Genomic DNA, 9,940 nt, shown 5'->3' with positions numbered 1-9,940 from the left:
ATAATCAAACAACAATAAATCAATCCGTTAATGTTTCTATTAAATATTATCTTATTTGAAATTTTCTCATTTGGTGTTGTTTTTCACATTAGAATCATATTCAATCTTCTCTAATAATCATATGGTCAATTTGTTTTTTCTTTTTCGTAAGTATTGACTTTTAAAAGGTTGACCAAGGACACACAAAATCGTGTTTATTAGGTAATAAAGATTTGAAAAATAAAATTCTAGACATTACGAAAAGATTCCTATTTGATATATATTTATAAAATCCGACCTGGTATATATTATTCAGGGTTAATTACAAGTAGATATTCTGTGATTACACGGATTTGCAGATCGGTATTTATGGTATGTTTCTTTATAAATGTAATCATGTGGTTTTCAAAATTTTGCATTTTTTTTACTTTAACAAATTTGGTCAATAACGATCTCAAAATTAAAATTTTCAAGAATTCTTCTTCTTCTTCTTTTTTAATTTTTTTTTGAAATTCTCGTTGAAGAACGTCTGGAATTTCTAGACGTTTTCCAGACATTGAAGAACGTCTGGAATTTTCAGACGTGATGATGAATCACATCTGGAAATTCCAGACGTTCACGTCTGGATTCCAGACGTTCTTCAATGGGAATTTCAAAATTTTTTTTAAAGAAGAAGAAAAAGAAGAAGAAAAAAAAATTAAAAAGAGATGGAGAAGATTGTATTTTTTATTTTTTATTTTTATTTTTGATTTTGGGGTTTATTTTGTGATAATTAGATAATTAGGGGGGTTAATTCATAAAATAAATAAATATAAGGACCAAATTAACTCTTTTCTCTTTGAATTTTAACACCGTTAGTCAATTTGGCTTCTGTTTGCTAACGGCGTTTAACACATACCTCTGTTTGTAAAAAAAAAAAAACCACAGGTTCGCGTTTGTAAAAAGTGTAAACCACATGCATTTTTTTTGTACTTATCCCTATTTTTTATTTTTCAAAATCATCATTTTTGGAGTTTTTTTCTCTCTAAACATTAATTTTGTTCTCATAAATAACAATGCCTAAATGACCTCAAACCTAAAAAGTTGAAGAATTAAAGTTGCTTAAAATATCATTTAACTCTTGAAAAATTTCATTTCGAGGTTGTTATCGGCTAAATTCTGACAAAGTGAACTCAAATGCAAAATTTTGCAAACTATAAGGTTGTGTTAAAAAAAAAAAATACCACAGGTATCCATCTGCAAATTGACGAAACCACAAGTCATCTATATGTAATTAACCTATATTATTATTAGGGTAAAGTATAAAAAATGCTTGTAGTTTGTATTATTTATAATCCGAGTTGTAGTTTAGAAGTTTATTTTATGTTTTTTTTTTTGAAATTGGATCGTTAAGTTCTAATGAAGCATTTTTATTTAAATAAAAAAAATTTATATTTACATATTTAAAAAATATAGATCCAAAATTGAATTGCAGTTGTATAAAATGAACTTAAATATCAATTTAGTTCATTAACTATCAAATTAGTAAAAAACGTAAAATATCTCTCACATAATTTACAGTTTCGATTTAAGGATATGTGTTTTGAGGTGGGCTGTGTATTTTATCGATATGTAAGAATATTTTTTCTTAAAATAAAAATATCATTGGTTATAATCGAAACTTAACAGTGTAATTTAACATGCTTCGTTTTGTAAAACATACCATAAACCTCTATTTATAAACTTTTAAACTACAAGTCTGATTATAAATTTATCAAACCACAAATCATTTTTTATTACTTTTCTCTTATTATTATCAACATTATTATTTATTTTAAATAAAAAGTATATTAATTAATTCAATTCAATTATAAAAATTGTAATTGAACAATTCGAAATGATGATAATGATATGGGATTGCTTTTTGTAAAAAGCACATGATCTACTCCATCATTCTTTCCGTTACCTATATTTTCATTTTCCTTCTATCCCTTTTTAAACAATAACCACGTATCAATAATATGAGATTAAAAAAATATTTCGGGCGATTACAAAAAAACAAAAAAAACCTCTCTGTTTTTTCGAAAGTAGCTGCTTCAGCTTCAGCCACTCGAATTTTCAATATTTTTTTTTATTTCTCATCAAACGAATGGCATGCTCGCCCGAAAAAAAAATAATTTTGAAAATTTCAATTGAATTAACTAATTTAATTAACTTTACTTAAAATTAAGTTAAGGCACTAGGATTCAAAGGAAAGAAATCGTGGAGCTGATGGAAGTAGATTTCATTTATTTCTTTTTCAAGACCTCAATAAAAAGCTGGATATTCCATTTATTAAAAAAAAGGATATGCGGATCCTTTTCTCTATCAAAACGTCGGGTTTCTAAATTCTCATAGAGCATTTCCAATGGATAATACTACTAACCATTCAATAATTAGTACACATCATCAATGTGGAACCAATTTAATAAACTGTCATACCATTAAAATATCTCTTTCAATGGATAATAGTACAACCACTCAATAATATAGGATCTACAAATTAATTTAATAATATATTATAAATTTTTTAATAAAAAAAATATAAAACTCAAAAGCTGCCAAGGAGACAGCTTTTGAGTTAATCATACCGCTTGGTACAGACCAACAGGTATGATCATAGGGAGAGTTTATTAAACTCTCCCCAATGGTTTATATTAATTTTGAGGGTTAATGAGCTTTTCATTAACCCCCATTATAGATGCTTTTAGTGTCTTTCTACTTCCGTCGTTCAGGAACAAACACTTCGTCTAATTCTTTCTTTTGAATCCCGGTCCGGTTTTTATCCATTAACCAATTACGTTACGACCATTGAACAAACGAAACTCGTGGTTTGCTCTGTTTGCAAACAGAGGTTTGTAGTTTAAAAGTTCGTGAATAAAGATATGTGGTATGTTTTTTTTTACAAAACAAAATATTTAAAATTCACTACACCATAAATGGTCTGTTGCAACGTAAAACACATGTGTTGCCTTCAATGTGTTGCACTTTTTATGATTTTTTTGGATCTGTTGCAACACGGTTTATTAAATGTTGCAAATGACATGTCAAACTTACATAACTCTGATATTTTGGAACACTAATTATGAAGTGTTGCAAGAGATGTGCCAAAATTGAAACACTTTTTATATAAAATCATTTTTCTTCATTCAAATAGATGCAAAATGACGCAGTTTTCCATCTCTTATAATTAAAAAAATGACATATACTCATTTGACCTCTTATACTATAACTTCAAACTCAATTAGGATCTTAAACTATTAAAATCATCAATTAGGTCCTTGAACTAAGTAAAAATTATTAATTGAGTCTTCATCCTATCATAAAATTAGAATCTGTGATAATTTGATATATATGTACTCTAATGATCTCTGTGTTGGCTAAAATAATTTTTTGGAAGATGATTTGAAATTGTTTAACCGAATTATTTTTGTTAAGGACTCAATGGTTTTTGCGTACGATGATGATTTTTACTTAATTTAGGGACCTAATTGATAATTTTAATAGTTTAAGGTCTTAATTTACTTCCAAACTTTAATTTGGAAAATCAAGTGGTTGTTATGTCAAAAAAATAATAATAAAAATAAAAATAATTTAAGAAAAAAAAATTCTATTTGTGAAATTATGGAGGGAACCAATATTTTATTTCCCACTAAAACCACCTAAAATTTTGGCTTCCCCAATAAAAAACCTCAAAACACATCGATAGAAAATTTTTTCTCTCTCAATGCGACTCTATCATGGCTCGCCTTAACGAAAATGGTGCCGAGCTCTTTCGGATTAGCCAATCCATCCTTGATGTCGAGGTTTTCCCTTAAGTTTCAAGACAGAAGCAAAGCTAAAGGGCTTAGAAGACTGGGCATTCGCCGAGAAGACAGAAGCGAAAGGACGGGATAGTTGGCTTAGGTTCGGAAAGAGTGAGGAATTTGGGGGTTGAGTCTCCATGGCCTCTCCAACGGGGAAGTTAGCCTAGAGTGAGGTGTCTCGGTTCTCCTACTAGAATCTGGAACCTGGGCCTCCCTAAATAGGATAGGGAGGATGGGAGTTCGCTTGATTTTTCTAAATGGATTAGATCCTTGTCTCGATACCAAAACCCAGAAGTAGGAGCCGGTAGCTCAGGAAGCTCGGAACTCTTAAAGCAGTTGAAGCTCGGGAAAACCCTTTAATTCTTCTGTCGAGGTAAGCCGTGATCACTCCCTTTGTTTTTTCAGCATTACAACTTTTATAATGGTTATTTCAGCACTCGTCAAAAATCATGGAGTTTCTGGAATTTAACTGTGCTATTTTAACAACATCATGAGTCTGAAATTCTGGTATTTTATCAAAATTTAACTTAAATCCAAAAAGAAAGTTAGAACCACAAGTTATTAATGTAGCAGATTTATCTTTCACAAGTTAGAACCACCTAGTTGTTTGAATTCCCTTTTTGTTATCCCAATTTTTTGAACTATGCTTTTGTAAACTACCACTTACCTTGCAGTGTTGATTTGCAGAACACAGTTGAGAATGATAATTATGCTGTAGGAGCTCAATTTTGGGATAAAATTTCCAAGCAGGGGGTAGAGTCTCTAGCTGTGTCAGTGAAAGCTCTCATATGAAAAGCCACAATATGCATTTCATTTAGGAGAAAAAATGATGCACAAGGTCTTTGGCAAAGCATGCTTACATTGTTTCATATATTGTTTCATTTATTGCAGCTTCACTTCCTATATGAGGTCTAGTTTTTTTTGCTATGCTTTTGTAAAATGAATCAATGCCATGATAGCACATCTCTATATAGATATTTTGATTCAGCCATTTAGGATAATTTATGCTACATTCTTTTGGTTTCCATGAGCCATTGGAGAACATAGAGCTTACACTCATAACAAACCCCAATATCTCTATGTTGACTCTTTTTTCACTTGAATAGCTTAATTGGTTAATGTATCCCTTCATTATCAACTCCAAAAATTCCATATATATATTCTTCTTTCCAATAAGTTGAAATTAATCTCTAGGATTGGATGAAAATGTTGTCTGTTATTGCATTTATTCTTAGTTTGCACATTTAAATCATACAAAAATAATAGGAGGGCCTAGATTGGTCCATGAATTAAAATAGTACATGAAGAATAAAATATGAAGTTCGTGCATCTCTTTTTTGCCACTTTTCTATCCTCTACATGTTCTAATTTCCGAGGGCAGTATTGCGATCTCAGGCTATCGTGCTGTAGTTTGTGTAATCAATATCCTCTGAGTCAACTTCATGGATGGAAACTGCATAGGTTGAAAAGTAACCTCAGGGTTCTATCCGATCATATCTGGTGAGCTTAAATAAAAAAGACTGAAAAATTCCTATTACATGGGTTAACTTTTAGGCTGCACTTAACCATGAGCAGGGCATATTTGATCATTCTTGTGTTTCCTTTTTTTTCTGGGACAGATACAGTAGGAGATTTAATGATTCATCAGAAATAACTATCACAGTTCAAGTTTGATTGAGTTATCCCATCATTGAATGTGGTTGCAAATCTGATAACTTGAGGTGGTCTGCAGGCTCAAAAAATATTTGGTAACAGATGGACAGAAATAGCAAAAGTTGTTTCTGGCAGGTATAGATGTCTCTCTCCCTATTTTAATATTTTAATATCATAAGAAGTATGCTTTAGATTATGTGTTTTCCTTATCTCTGTTTTAAATGTTCTTCTTATGCAGAACCGATAATGCTGTGAAGAATAGGTTTTCCACCCTGTGCAAGAAGAGAGCAAAATATAAGGCTTTAGCAAAAGACAATAAAAGTACATTTGTCAACTCAAACAACAAAAATAATCTTATTGCATAATTGGTCATTGCCATGGCCGAGTAATTGAGCTTGAAAAGCCTAAAATGATTTCATTGCTCCTCATATACTTAATGATAGAATCCTACTCTTCTTTAAGTGGAAACATACACATAGCTTCTTGTGATTTCTTATAGCCATTTGTGCTTTTCAGGTTCTCCAAGATTTCCTTAATCAGAGCAAAGAAAATGATATCTTCAAACATAAATTGTCTGACATTGATTTTCAACTTGAAGACTTTAGAGACTTGATAGAGGATTTAAGGAGTATTAATGATGAAAGTCAACTGCATTGGAGGTAATAAAAGCTGGATTGTTGCATATTCAGATTTGATCATTTCTATGTTTCCCTTTTTTTCTGAGACAGGAGATTTAATCCCGATTAAATAGCTCCGTGAAAAGAAAAGTACAACATGCCTCAGCATGAAGTACCAAGTGATCAACAAGGTGAAGACAAACGTGATGCTTAAAAGACTGCAGTTCGTAGTCCATATAAGCTTGTAAGTATTTAAAAGCTAAAGATCATGTATGCTTAAGTTGTATGAGCGTATGAATTGGTGGTCATTGTCATATATGCTTATTTTTATTAAGTTTTGTAGGAAATTCAACTATAAATAGCTCTGATAATGTGGCAGAAGTCCTTGTATATGATATACATTGGAAATGCAAGTTCCCTTTTCGCGATTCCTGTAAATATATTGCCTCTTGCCTGCCTTAGTTTTTTTTTTTTTTTTGATAAAACAATTGTTTTGTGAATTGGTATGCTGGAAGAGAAATGGGATATTCTCTCTATATTTGTGTTGATGTTGTTCAGTAATAAATAAGCATGAATTAGGCTATTCCTTTTCTTTCTATTATCTATAATGGTTACTCTGTTTGGACTGTAAAATCTATTAGGGTCTTCTCTTGAGCAGGCTTACAAGCACTACTAGATAGAGTTTAGACATAGTTGTCTTTACTTCTTTTTTTTTTTTTTGGTAATTAATTTATTAGTCCCTATATTTTGACAAAACACACTGTTTAGTCCCTGTATTTTCAAAAACACATGGTAAGGTCCCTAACTTTTTTCTCAATGAACTGTTTAGTCCTTCCGTCTATTTGTTAGATTTTTTACCGTTTATGACTTCATAAATGACTAAATTACCCTTTACTATTTACCTTCAAACTTTAGAAGGGGAAATTCAATTTAAAAGAAGAAGCTATTTGTATGGAGAACAAGAAAAAGAAAATACACAATGCTTACGAATTTGAACGATTAAGAAGAAAATCAAGAAGAAGAACACTCAAAGTTGATTTCAGATGCATTAAAGTTTAAAGCAAATGAAAAGAAGAACGCAAATCCAAATTGACTAACAAAATCTTCATGAGAGTCTAATGGCAGGGACTAAACAGTTCACTGATAAAAAAAGTTAGGGACTAAACAGTTCATCAAGAAAAAGGTTAGGGACTTTATCATGTGTTTTTTAAAATACAGGGACTAAACAGTGTGTTTTGTCAAAATATGGGGACTAATAAATTAATTACCCTTTTTTTTTGCTATTATTTTTGGAAGAAAAATGAAAATGGTAGTTGTTGTAGGTCTAAACGAATAGGTTTAAGATAAATAGGTTGTCATTCACATGAACAACAACTTCTTTCAGTAAATATGTTTAGGACAAACATTATGCCCATTATCTCTGTTTTTTCTTCATGCTTTGTGTGCTTGGATTTTCTTAAGTCAAGTTGTTGACTAGTGAGTTCCCTGGTGACTATGACTTGGACACTGATGGTTTCTTTGCTGATCCGAAGACCATTAGGATTGGCAGATGATCCAAAGGCATTTGCAAAGTTCATAATAGAGGGCCTATTTTGACACGCCTATTTGAGTTCACGGTACTTATATTGTGAATTGAGCACTAATGTTTATTAAATATGTGATAGGAAATTGTTTGATTTCGATATGGTTGAGAATGTTGGCTGCTTGTTGCATTCTTAATCTCAATTTAACATGAAACCTTATGCAATAATAGTTTATTTAGGACTTCAGAAAAAAAAAAACACTTGTAGAACTTTGGTTTGTGTGGCCTGTGAGATAGCATTAATGTAAAACTGGCTTCTGTTAGGCCTGTAGTAAAATTGGAGCTGCTTGATCTCAACCAGTGCTTAAGAAACTCTCTGGTTTCAAAGATGCATGCTGGAGATTCTTAATACCCCATAAGATTCGTGGAACAGCTCTAGGTTTCAACCTAAGTTGGGTGTATGCTTTTGGTGAACTGACCACAAATTGCTTTAACATAATTCAATCATTTATCTCTGTTGGCAGTTCTTTGGTAGCTAAAGCATTAATCGAGAGCTCAAGCCTAATAAAGTGATTGTTGGTGTTGAAGGCCTTTTTGCTCTATTATGGGAAATGGTTATATAGTTGACATCAATCAAATCTATGATAACGAAATTGACAAGTAAGCTGTGATATTTCTCATTAGTTTTTTATGCCTAATGTTTTTTATGCCTATGTAGAGGGATTAACAAAGATAAAGAAAACCAATTGCAAAGAGAAATGGAGGAGAAAATGAAATAAGTGGATCAAAAAGTGAGGAAGAGTTTGACGTTTGGTAGAAGTTAATTCCAATCTCAACATATATATGGTGACTATGGTGGCATTTCAAGTGAATATGAGAATGCTACGGTCTTTTCTAAGGAGTTTGAAGGATATGTTATATTATGACTTTATTAAATTTTTTTATTATGTATTTTTGGATCATGTGAGAATTTTAAATTTCAGTTAACATATTGACCTATTATGGTTTCTTAATTCAAATTAAGGATTTCTTTTATGTTATTATTTAAATTCAAAAATTGCTATTATATTATGGTGTTATATTAAAAAACTATTAAATTGTCAAAGAAAAAGTGCTGATATGAACATAATATGAAAGAATTGTTTGAAAACAAAAATGTTAAATTAAAAAGTGTTGCAATTCTATATAAAAAGGGTTGTACCAAAAAAATAATGTTGCAAAAAAAAAACATGTTGCAACAAAGTTTAAAAGTGTTGCTTATAATTTTATTCGATAATAGTGTTATCTGGTCTATGATATAGGCAACAATTTCATTTTAGTTGCCATAGGGTAGGAAAATGTTGCCACAGATACGATCAGCAACACTTGTATCGATGTTGTTAAAAATGTGAAAAAATGTTGCAAATGGCATCTTTGGCAACGTGCAAAAATGCAACTCATTTTTTTGGCAAAAAATGTTGCCTAAATGTTAATAGCAACACAATAATGACTTTAGTCAACACTTGTTCGGTGTTGCAACAGACCATCTATGGTGTAGTGATTATAATGTTAAGTTTTGATGACAATCAAGCACATTTTTTATTTTTTTAGTTACATTTATATATCGACATAACGTAGAGTCTAAAATCAAATTGCAACTGTATAAAAGGAACGTAAATATCAATTTATTTTATAAACTGTAAAATGAATAAAAAACTTAAAATGTCCATTATATAATTTATTGTTTCGATTTAGGGAGTTGTTCTAAGGACGGTTGTGTTTTGTCCATATGTAAGAATAATTTTTCGTAAGATAAAAATGCATTTAGTTGTAATAAGAACTTAACTATATAATCGTAATACTTTGTTTTGTAAATAAAACATACCACAAACTTCTATTTGTAAACTTTTAAACTACATGCTTCTATTTGCAAATTGGGCAAACCACAAGTACTTTTTTCGTACTTTTTCCTAAATTATACTTCGATCAATAAAATGTTAACATCTCCATATACTAGACATGTTTACAAGCCCTGTTCTTATCTTGTGAGCACTTATCTTGTGATTTCAAAAGTAATTGTTTATAGTGTTAATTATAAAAAAAAGTACCATGTGGTTTTGCCGATTTGCGATGTGGTACCTGTGGTATTTTTTTTTTGCAAACACAACCTCAAGGTTATCACCGTTAGCAAAATCAAAGAAATGGCAAAAATTCTGTTAAATCACAGGGGCAATTTCGGAAAGAATTTTTTTGACTTTTTTCGGCAATTTCGGAAAGAAAATTCTCTTCTTCTTCTTGTTCTTCTTCTTCTTGAACATCTGGATTATTCAGACGTTCATCACGTCTGAAATTTCCAGACGTGAAGT

General features: G+C 30.8%; 1 long non-coding RNA gene across 1 annotated transcript; it reads left to right on the top strand.

The window, feature by feature from the left end:
* The first annotated feature begins 5,047 nt into the window (after positions 1–5,047).
* On the top strand, positions 5,048–8,546 carry LOC136201084 (uncharacterized). Its single transcript, XR_010673676.1, has 4 exons — positions 5,048–5,591; positions 5,695–5,777; positions 5,973–6,317; positions 8,120–8,546. It is a non-coding gene; the product is annotated as an uncharacterized lncRNA (long non-coding RNA).
* The last annotated feature ends 1,394 nt before the right edge of the window (positions 8,547–9,940 follow it).

The sequence above is a fragment of the Euphorbia lathyris genome, chromosome 7, assembly GCF_963576675.1.
Source record: "Euphorbia lathyris chromosome 7, ddEupLath1.1, whole genome shotgun sequence".
Taxonomy (NCBI): Eukaryota; Viridiplantae; Streptophyta; class Magnoliopsida; order Malpighiales; family Euphorbiaceae; genus Euphorbia; species Euphorbia lathyris.
Note: the sequence above shows the minus strand (reverse complement) of the source record. Positions and strands in the feature narration are given on the sequence as shown.